This window comes from Ursus maritimus, unplaced genomic scaffold (genome assembly GCF_017311325.1).
Source record: "Ursus maritimus isolate PB19 unplaced genomic scaffold, ASM1731132v1 scaffold_17, whole genome shotgun sequence".
Classification (NCBI taxonomy): Eukaryota; Metazoa; Chordata; class Mammalia; order Carnivora; family Ursidae; genus Ursus; species Ursus maritimus.
In genome coordinates this window covers 41589795-41599565 of record NW_024424119.1, presented here as the reverse complement: position 1 = coordinate 41599565, position 9771 = coordinate 41589795, and the positions used below count along the sequence as shown (strand labels likewise).

The following is a 9771-nucleotide window of genomic DNA, read 5'->3' as shown; positions in this document are numbered from 1 at the left end:
GATGTGAAGTCAATTTCAGAAGGGAGAGCCTCAACAGCTCAGAAACTGATAAAATGTATTCAAAATCATCAGCGAGGAAAGAAACACAAATGACATTTTGGCCCCAGGAAAAATGATAAACATTTCACGCTAGCAACAACTATAACCTGTGTTTTAAAAACTTTGTCGGCAAAAGAGGTGGAGAAATTGGAATCCTATACACTGTTGGTGGGAATGTAAGATGGTGCAGCTGCTATGGAAACCAGTATGGAAGTTCCTCAAAACACTGAAAATAGGATGACTGTGGGATCCGGCAATTCCACTACTGGGTATCTATCCAAAAGAACTGAAATCAGGATCTCGAAGAAATAGCTGCACTCCCATGTTCACAGCGGCATTATTCACAATATCTAAGAGATGGAAACAATCTAAATGTCCACTGATGGATGATGAATGGAAGAAAAAAGTGGGGCGTGTGTGTGTGTGTGTGTATACACAATGGAATATTATAGCCTTACAAAGAAAGAAATCCTGCCATATGCAACAACATAGATTAATCTGGAGGACATGATGTTAAGGGAAATAAACCAGTCACAGAAGGATAAATACTGCATGATTCTACTCATATGAGGTATCTAGATGCAGAGGATAGGATGATGGTTGTCAGAGGTTGGGAGGAGGGGAAATGGGGGATCAAGTTTCAGTTGTGCAAGATGAGTCAGTCCTAGACACAGTGCCTATGGTGAGCAATACTATATTGTGCAGTTAGAGAATCTGTCCCATTTCACTGTAAGTGTTCTTATAAAATAACAGTAAGAATTACCCAAAGAGGCACAAGAAAACTTTTGGAGTAAAAAAAAAAAAAAAAAGAAGAAGAAGAAAAGAAAAAAAAAAACTGGATCAGCAGGAATGTGAAAATACCAATGTCCCTGTGATGGGCCATCTTGGGGGACAAAGTATTACTATTTCACCCCATTACATAGACACATACCCAGCAATCTCTTTCCAGGCTATATATGCACAAGCAGTTCTCACACAGGTTCATCAGAGAACATGCCTGGGGATGTTTGTCTCTGGGGTTTTTTGGGGGGGGGGGGAGGGGGCAGGGGGAGGGGAGCAAGAAAGAGGAAGGGATGGAAAATAATTTTGATGGCCTTCCCTGGGACAATGGGTAGGTAAAAGTAGGTAGCTACACGCCATAAAATACCACAAATTATCAGGCAGGCGTTCAAAGGAATGGCTTAGATTATTGTCATAGCAACACAGATAGATCTTAAAAACATTGCCCTTCACTAACTGGAATTAAAATTGTTCAAAAGAAGTAAAATAAAATAAAAATATTGCCCTTGATGGGGGGAAAGGAAGGAAAACGAGAATGGATACATTTATGGAGATTCAAAATATGCACATATATTTTGAGAGGACGCATAGGAAGAAAGAGAGGGTCATAAACTTCAACAGCCTCTCTTTGGCCTCCCCTCCTCCCACACTCCCGGTGTGTCTATACTTTCCATGCCAACAGTACTGAATGCTAGTAGTTCCACCAGCTCAGCACGCTATTTCACTACTGTCTTAGCCCTCGTACCTGCTGCTCCTTCCCCCAGCCTTCCCCTGTGGCTCATGGGGGATGGGCACACCGAATCACCCTATCGAATCGTTAGAACTCAGAGCTCGCTACGTGGGGCGGGTATCGCTGCTCAGCAGACAGGGCTGACTTGAACTCAGTTTGGACACCCTCATCAGGCCTGCCCTGCATCTCCAACCTCCACCATCCCTTCCCAGGCTTTTTGCTCAATAACTCCAGGTTGTCGAGTACCTTCTAAATCCCCACTCCACGCTGCGGTCTAGCAGGCCCACAACTGATGGTGGCGATTCCGGGAGCTCAGTGCGGGAAGAGGATTGGAGGGATGAAAGCTCCGTATGCTGCCTTTCATTTCATCCCCACCCATTTTCTATAAGGTACGCCTTCTTCCTACGGCACCTGGTACCCACTTGTCCAGAGCGCCCCTGATTGGCTTCCTTCAAGAGTAAACCTCCCACGATGGGCCAGGCCATAGGAGCATGGATGTTGGCTGCTGTGGTTGGTGGGGGTGATCTAGAGGTCCCTTTGCTTAGACAGATTTTCAACCACTTTGCCTGTTTTAAGGCTCAACTTCATCTATTGCAAAGTCCCAGGGTCCAGAATCTTTTGGGGGCTCCAGAGTGTAACTCTCTTTGCTCTTCTGTGTTTGCCAGCTTACGAATCAGACTTCTTGGGGCTGCTAAAATCAGTTGGGCCCAGTTGTCCACCTGCTTTCCAGCTTCCAGTGTTCTTACCATCCCTTCCTCCCTCTTTTTGTCTTTGAGAGTTGATGCCCTACATTATGCTAAAAGCCCAGTCACTGCCATTTTTTTGGTGAGAGAACGGTGATAAACGAGTATGTTCAGTCTATCATCATTAACCCAAAGCAGCCCATTTTTACATAACTTCAATGATTTTTTTTTAAAGATTTTATTTACTTATTTGGCAGAGACAGCCAATGAGAGAGGGAACACAAGCAGGGGGAGTGGGAGAGGAAGAAGCAGGCTCATAGCGGAGGAGCCTGATGTGGGGCTTGATCCCATAACGCCGGGATCACGCCCTGAGCCGAAGGCAGATGCTTAACGACTGTGCCATCCAGGCGCCCCTCTCACCTCTGGTTTGACTACATTCCAGCCTTAGAGAATACAGAGGGAGATGGACCCCAGGGGAAAATCTGACATCGATATCTGAGTTACCGTGATTCAGAGAAGTTTCTGAGACATTTCAAGAGAATAGTTGAGAAGTCATGAGTAAAATATAATCTGTTTCCCCTCCCCCACAGGGCATTGCAACTCCCGCTTAACCCAACATATTCAGATTGCTACTAAGATTCTACTGTTCCAAAGATCCAAATCCTGAAATGTGAGTAATGTTCTCACTCCTGTGCCCAGCAGTGTGCAAAGCTTTTACATATATTATGTCAATTCATTTATAATGTACAACCTCCCGAGTTTTAACCTCCTTTTAAATATAAAGAAGCGAGGGCTCAGAAAGGATTAACAGTTGAGCAATGCCACACAGCTGGCAAATCAGGTTTAAACCCGTATCTATCCTGCGATATCTATGATCTTAACCAGCTGGCACACTGGCCCTATGACCACACAGAGGTAGGTTTCAAATAAACCAGTTCCCAGTTCAGACAGGACTGGGTCACTCCAAAAGCTGTTCAGAGTTTTGGGGTGCCCAGAGCACACTCCTGATCTCCCACTCAACAATCTTGTTTATCTAACACATTACTGCATGTCCTTTGAGACCCCGTATAGGGTCACTTCCTCTGGGAAGTCTTTCCCACCAGGTCCCAACGCTGAAGCAGTCACTTATTTTATTCTGCTGTTACTCAGTTACCTGTCTGCCTCTCCCACGAACCTGTGAGCTCTTAGAAGGCAGGACTGACCTTATGGCTTGCCTGGCTAGCACCTAGGACAGGGCTAAGCACATAGGATATAGTTAGTAGTTGTTTGTTGCTTCAAAAAAGAAAGAATGAATGTGGGTGGTGGGTGGATTTCAAAGGAAAGTGTTAGCAGCAAATATATGTCTCTAGTATTAATAGTTCAAGTGTTAATTAGGGCAAAACCGAAGTGATTTATCCGCAAACACTGGTGCCTAAGCCTGGTGAATCTTGCCTAGCTGTCTCTGAAATTCTCTATCATTCTGCCTGCTGCTTATCTCCCCCTTCTCTTCCTTCTCCTTCTCTCCCCATCCTCTCTCCCTTTCTCTCCCTCTTCCCTTTAAATGCCTACAAGACAGAATGGAAACCATACATGTAATATTTTCGTTTGTTGTAATACATGATTCAGATATAAATACTGTTCTCCGTTCTTAATTTCAAAATCCAGTGGATGGAACATTTTTGTAATCTCTAAAAATAAGATCCCAAACACAAACACCCACAACTCTCTCCCTTGTATTAAGAGCATACACTAAATTGATTCTTTCTTTCTTTCTTCTTTCTTTCTTTCTTTTTGGTGAGTCAGCGACTATCAATAGGAAAAAAATTATCCACCCTGTTCCATAGTAGGAATTTACATGATTTCAGTACCTATGAATCGCCAGCCATGTCTTAATCATATATGTATGCTAAGTTAATCATAGGTATAATATATAAATCATTAATTATATATATATGTATAATATATTATAATATATATTGATACAGCTGTATTCTTATATAATATGTATTCCCCGTTTTCTTACTTTCATTTATAGGGAGACGACTGAGACTCAGAGAGGTTAAATGACTGTCGAATTATCACCCAGTAAGGAAGAGGAGGACGTGGGATTCAAACTCAAGGCCCTTGCTTTCTCACTGGATTAAGCATTCTCTCTCATGCAAAGAGACCGTACTGGTAAAAGGAAGAGGAAATGCCCCGCAGCTAAAAACAAAAACCTAGGATTAAAGAACACTTTTTTCAAGGCGAATACCAGATCCTCAGCCACGGTTTTGTAAGAACGGGTGTAACGCTTGCTGACACTCTATGATTCAGTTCTGCCGTCTTACTCGGCTCTTTGCGAAATTAAACCACATTTTAGAAAAGGAAACAATATCGGACTGATAATAATTTCTGTTTGAAATCTGATCATTTAAAACAAAGGTGAAGACCAATGGAATGACATAGATTTTTATCTCACCTTCTAGTCACAGAAACGTTGAGTGTGAAAAACACTGAATTCCAAATTCCAGAAACAAAACTTTCTTTGCTGGCTCTGGAGGTTTCTCATGCTGTTTCACAACCTACATGCCCCACACCCCCACTCTCACGGCCTCTGCTTCCTCTTCCTCCCTCAGCCCATGCGGTGAACCCAAAGGCAAGTTACGGGGGACTCGGTGGATAGGAGCCAGGAGTCCTTCCCTGCACGCGGCACCCCTGCAAATCTCCAGAGGCCACCTTCCCGTGATTCTCTCAGGTTGCTCTGGGCTGAGCAAGCAAGGAGGAAACCAGGCAGGATGTTAGCCCTGCTTGGGTTCAGAGAATTGCTACTTGGCCATAGTTTTCTCTGGTTTGAACCAAAGAAGCAGGAAGGGTAGAAAGTGTTAGAGAAGAAAGTGTTCTCGGGGAAGCCATCAGAGTGAAAGCAGGTGGGGTCTGCGGGAGACCTCGGCTCTGGCCAAGGCCAAGTCGGCTGAAGCTACCAGGCCTCCCCTCCCACCCAGACGATGGGGAGTCTCGCAGTCTCAGCGTTCTTCGCTCACACCCCATTACTTTCCGATTGCATTTTGCACCTTCATGCTTAAGAAGTCACATGTCCCATTGAATGTGAGTCTTGCCCAAGGCCAAAGCTAAGCCTGTACTCTTCTGCTTCTGACAAAGTTTTAGAGTGAGTACAGTCTGTGGTTGAAGATGGACTATGGATTTAGACAGATCTGACTTCAAATTCTGGGTCTGTCTATCACCATGCATGTGCCTTGGTGCAAACCACAATCTTCCTTCATGGCACTCTCTCCTCTGACTTCCAGTGAGAATGACGCCCTGATCTAGGTCCTCATTTCCTACTGGCATAGCCGACTGCCTGCTAAACACATCCACTCAGAAGTTCCTTCATGCCTCAAATATGAACAGACAAAACCATTATCTATTCTTCCCCCCACCCCCAAAATCCTTTGTACTGCTCTTTTGCTCGGCCCATGGAAGCCCAGTCATGTTCAGTCAGAACATAAACTCTGCTGGTTCTTCCTCCAGAGTTCTACAATGCACCCCTTCCTTCCTCACGAGTTCTCATCAGTTCATGGAATTTTATTCCCCCACCTGTGTACTCCTCTCAGACGAGCCCTTAAACCACAGTCAGAAAAATCCCCTTGACCAAAATACCCTTCCACCACCACCTCCACCACCATTGAAAACCCATCAGTGGCCTTCCAACCAAGAAAAGAGTACACACTCCTTGGCCTGGCACCCAAGCTCTTCGTAATCTGGGCTCCGCTTCTTCTTCCAGCATCGTCTCGCAGGGCTTCCCCACCTAAGGCTTCTGCTCCCGTCAGCCCACTCACTCAATATGCGTGCATTGATTCCATTCACCGAGCATCGGCAGAAGGCCCCCTCTGAGCCAGGCATTAGGGACGCATGCGTGAACAAGCAGACACAAACTCTTCGCAGTGCAGTAGAGTAAGCAGACAAACGACCAACTGTGAACTCCTGGTTCAACTTGGTAGACTGACCACAGCATTTACATGTTTTCCTTCCCCCTACGAAATGGGCAAAAAAAAAAAAAGTAAGATATAAGTGGACGACAAATTATAGTGAAATTTTGGAAGACAGGATATAGACAGACGAGCAGCAATCCACTTAGCAGAAGGCAGAAGACGTCAACGTAAAGGCCTAGAGACATGTATGCTGACCAAATTCCGTCTCGCACCTTGCCGAACACCTGGAAGGCGAGGTTCTCAGACACCTGATGCCCCAGAGAAACAAGAGGTAACACGTGAGGCTGCCTATCTGGACACAGGAGGATTAAGACCTTTAGATTGTCTCCTTGGTCCCACAGAGCCTGATGGCCACCCTGCGGGGAGAAGACAGAAGAGCTAGTGTCTGGAGAAAGGGTCAGAAGTAGCTCCAGACTCCCGCTCATTAAGCACAGGGCAGGACAGAGATGAGGCCTGGGCCTGAAAATGTTCGTACTGAGGGGCGTCCCCATGACATTTCAGGGCTGCCCTGACAAAAAGATGATCCTTTAAGTTCCTAGATGGGGGGCTGGGAGAGAGAAGAAGATCACATGCACGCATTTACAAAGAAACAGAGTTGCAATCAGGCATCTACCAGAAATTCTAGAAGCTGGAAAATAACTGGAGAAAGCCTCCCAAGTTCTGGGGAAGTTTTTATTCTCAAATCCATGCCTTCACGACACTACCAAAAACAGGGGGTGCATATAGACATTTTCAGACATAGTAAGACTCAGAAAACTAACCTCCCATACACCCTGTTTTTTGGGAAGTTACTTGAGAATGTCCTCTAGCTAAGCAAAGGAATAAAGCCAGAAAGAGGAAGATGCAGAGACCCAAGAAATAAGGGGTCCAAAACAGGAAAGCAGTGAAGGGAAATTCCAGGATGCTAGCAGGCAGGACATGAACAGAACAAGAAGTACAGACAGGCTCGGCATGGAGGCCTCCAGGACAGGAGATGCAGGAGGATAAAAATAGCACACATTAATATCTGAAATATTTTAGCATTGAGAATGGGGGGTTGCAAACTCCCACCCATGGACCAGATCCTGCTTGCCGCTGGCTTTCCTCCATAAAATTTTATTGGAACATGGCCACACCCATTCATTTCAGTCCTGCCACTAGCTCTGTTACATTGTGTCCTTGACTGAGTTCCCTCTGCAACAGCAGAGCTGAGTAATTGCAACAGACTGTCTAGACTGAAAAGTATAAAATTTTTACTATGGTACCCTTTGCAGAAAGATTTTGTCAACCCCTGTTTAAAAGGGGGAAAAAAAAAAAATATATATATATATGTATATATATCTGATCTGATTGAATAGGTTAAAAAAAAGATAAGAATAGGTATAGAAAGAAAAAAAAACACACAAAAAATGGGGGTAAAGAGCCCATTGTAAACTCAGGAAATACAAAGTTGTACAAGAGAAGAAATGATCCTAGGATACTACTTGAACTCTGAAGTGAATAATATTTGCATTATCGTAAAAACACACACTGATTCTGATTCATTCACAAATTATGATAGAAGTATTAAGGAAAAAGGAGAGGAGAACTGAGATGTACAAAAGGCCTAAATTGTCATCTCCTATAGCAGGAAGTCAACAGAAGTCTGACATTCATAAATCAAGAGATTAACAATATAAGCATGTTTGGTGGAAATACAGAGGCATATGCCATAAGAAATAATGAAAGAGTTAAAAGTAGTTTGTCTGGTGAGCAGGACAAAATGCAGTAGGGATTGGTAAGCAGGGCACTGATGTTTTCATCATAAATCTTGCAAAATCTTTTTTTTAAAACTGTGTATATGTATTATTTGTTGAAGTAATAATTTTTCAAAAATACACAATCTCAAAAATTACAAAAGACAGTAGAAGGTTAAATGCTAGCCAGCTAGCCAGTTTAGGTGAAAGAACTTCCCAGACAGAAGGACTAGCATGTGCAAAGGGCCAGGGGTAACACTAAGTATGATGATTTAAAGGAGTGACACTGGATGGGACCGGCTGAAGGGGAGAGTGTAGATATGGAAGGATTAAGAACCAAACTAGCAGAGACAGCAAGAAAGAGACGAGGATGTCACCATGAAACACCTCAAAGGCATTGCTCAATCGCGGGCTGATAATATCATCAATGGATTCACAAGACTGTGACCAATATTTGGAGCACATTTCTTCCTTTCATAAGGAAGATTTGTGCATAAAAAACAGACTCAAATCCATGACCTAACAAAAGAAGTTGCTGTACAATCAGAAAGTTGAGCCAGATGGTATCTGTTTCCTTCAAGATGCTATGTCAAGTTCTTCTAGAAGCAGCGAGGGGACCTCCCAATATCCCTGCCAGCTTTGGAAGTGACCTGCCTTTCTCAAGTAAACTCTTGCTCCCACACCTGCCTACTCCATCCCCTTAATCTTTCTTGGCATTCTGGATGCAAGATTCCCTTTAATCTCTTCGTGAGCTCCCATTTGCCACTCTTCCACCAAATCCAAAATCTTGGTCTTTGCCATCACTTGACTGACTACCTAAGTGCCCTGTTTTCCACTCCATTAGCATTCTGTTCCAGAGGTCGCAAAACAGACCTGGATCTTTCAAGGAAGGACCCAAGAGATGTTCTCTCCCTACCTTCATGAGGAAAATGGGCCCCAGGGAAAGAAATGATTTTCCCCAACATCAGGTAGCAAATTGAGGGCAGAATCAGGGTCACAATGTAGTTTGCATCACTTTTGGTTTGTGAGGGCCTCCCTTCAAGACTTCAGGGAAGACAGTATGGAGGTTCCTCAAGACGTTAAAAATAGGACCACCATATGACCCAGCAATTGCCCTACTAGGTATTTATCCAAAGGATACAAACACAGTGATTCGAAGGGGCACCTGCACCCCAATGTTTATAGCGGCAGTGTCCACAATAGCCAAACTATGGGAAGAGTCCAGATGTCCATCGACAGATGAATGGATAATGAGGATGTGGTATATATACACAATGGAATATTACTCAGCCATCAAAAAGAATGAAATCTTGCCATTTGCAATGACATGGATGGAACTAGAGTGTATTATGCTAAGCGAAATAAGTCAGTCAGAGAAAGACAGATACCATATGATTTCACTCATATGTGGAATTTAAGAAACAAAACCAATGAACATAGGGGAAGGGAGGGAAAAATAAAATAAGATCAAAACAGAGAGGGAGACAAACCATGAGACCCTTAATTCTAGAAAACAAACTGAGGGTTGCTGGAGGGGAGGAGGGTAGCAGAGATGGGGTAACTGGGTGATGGGCATTAAGGGGGGCGCTTGATGGAATGAGCACTGGGTGTTATATGCAACTGATGAACCACTAAATTCCACCTCCGAAACTAATAATACACTGTATGTTAATTAGATTGAATTTAAATTTTAAAAAAAGAAAAGACTTCAAGTAAAAAAGCCACTGCACAACAGTAGGCAAGAGCCTGAGATTGGGAAATTCTCAAAGATGAATTTCCTCTTTTTCCCCCTCTCTCACAGAGAATTTTTTCTCTATTAAAGAAATAGCAATCCATATTTGGGGAAATGTGTTCTAGTTATATTTTACAATTCATGC

The 9771-nt window shown here is 43.7% G+C and overlaps 2 long non-coding RNA genes across 3 annotated transcripts in view; one reads left to right on the top strand and one right to left on the bottom strand.

Moving 5' to 3' along the window:
* The window catches only part of LOC103670385, a 10228-nt gene extending 3756 nt beyond the window's left edge, over positions 1–6472 (bottom strand). Inside the window, exon 1 of one of the 2 annotated variants that reach the window (XR_570566.2) lies at positions 5918–6472. This is a non-coding gene — a long non-coding RNA (uncharacterized LOC103670385). The remainder of the gene's footprint in view (positions 1–5917) is intronic. The other variant, XR_570567.2, reaches the window with a different exon arrangement.
* LOC121103088 lies at positions 1094–4648 on the top strand. The gene is made up of 3 exons (XR_005835234.1): positions 1094–1938; positions 2823–2902; positions 4247–4648. It is a non-coding gene; the product is annotated as an uncharacterized LOC121103088 (long non-coding RNA).
* Positions 6473–9771: the final 3299 nt, after the last annotated feature.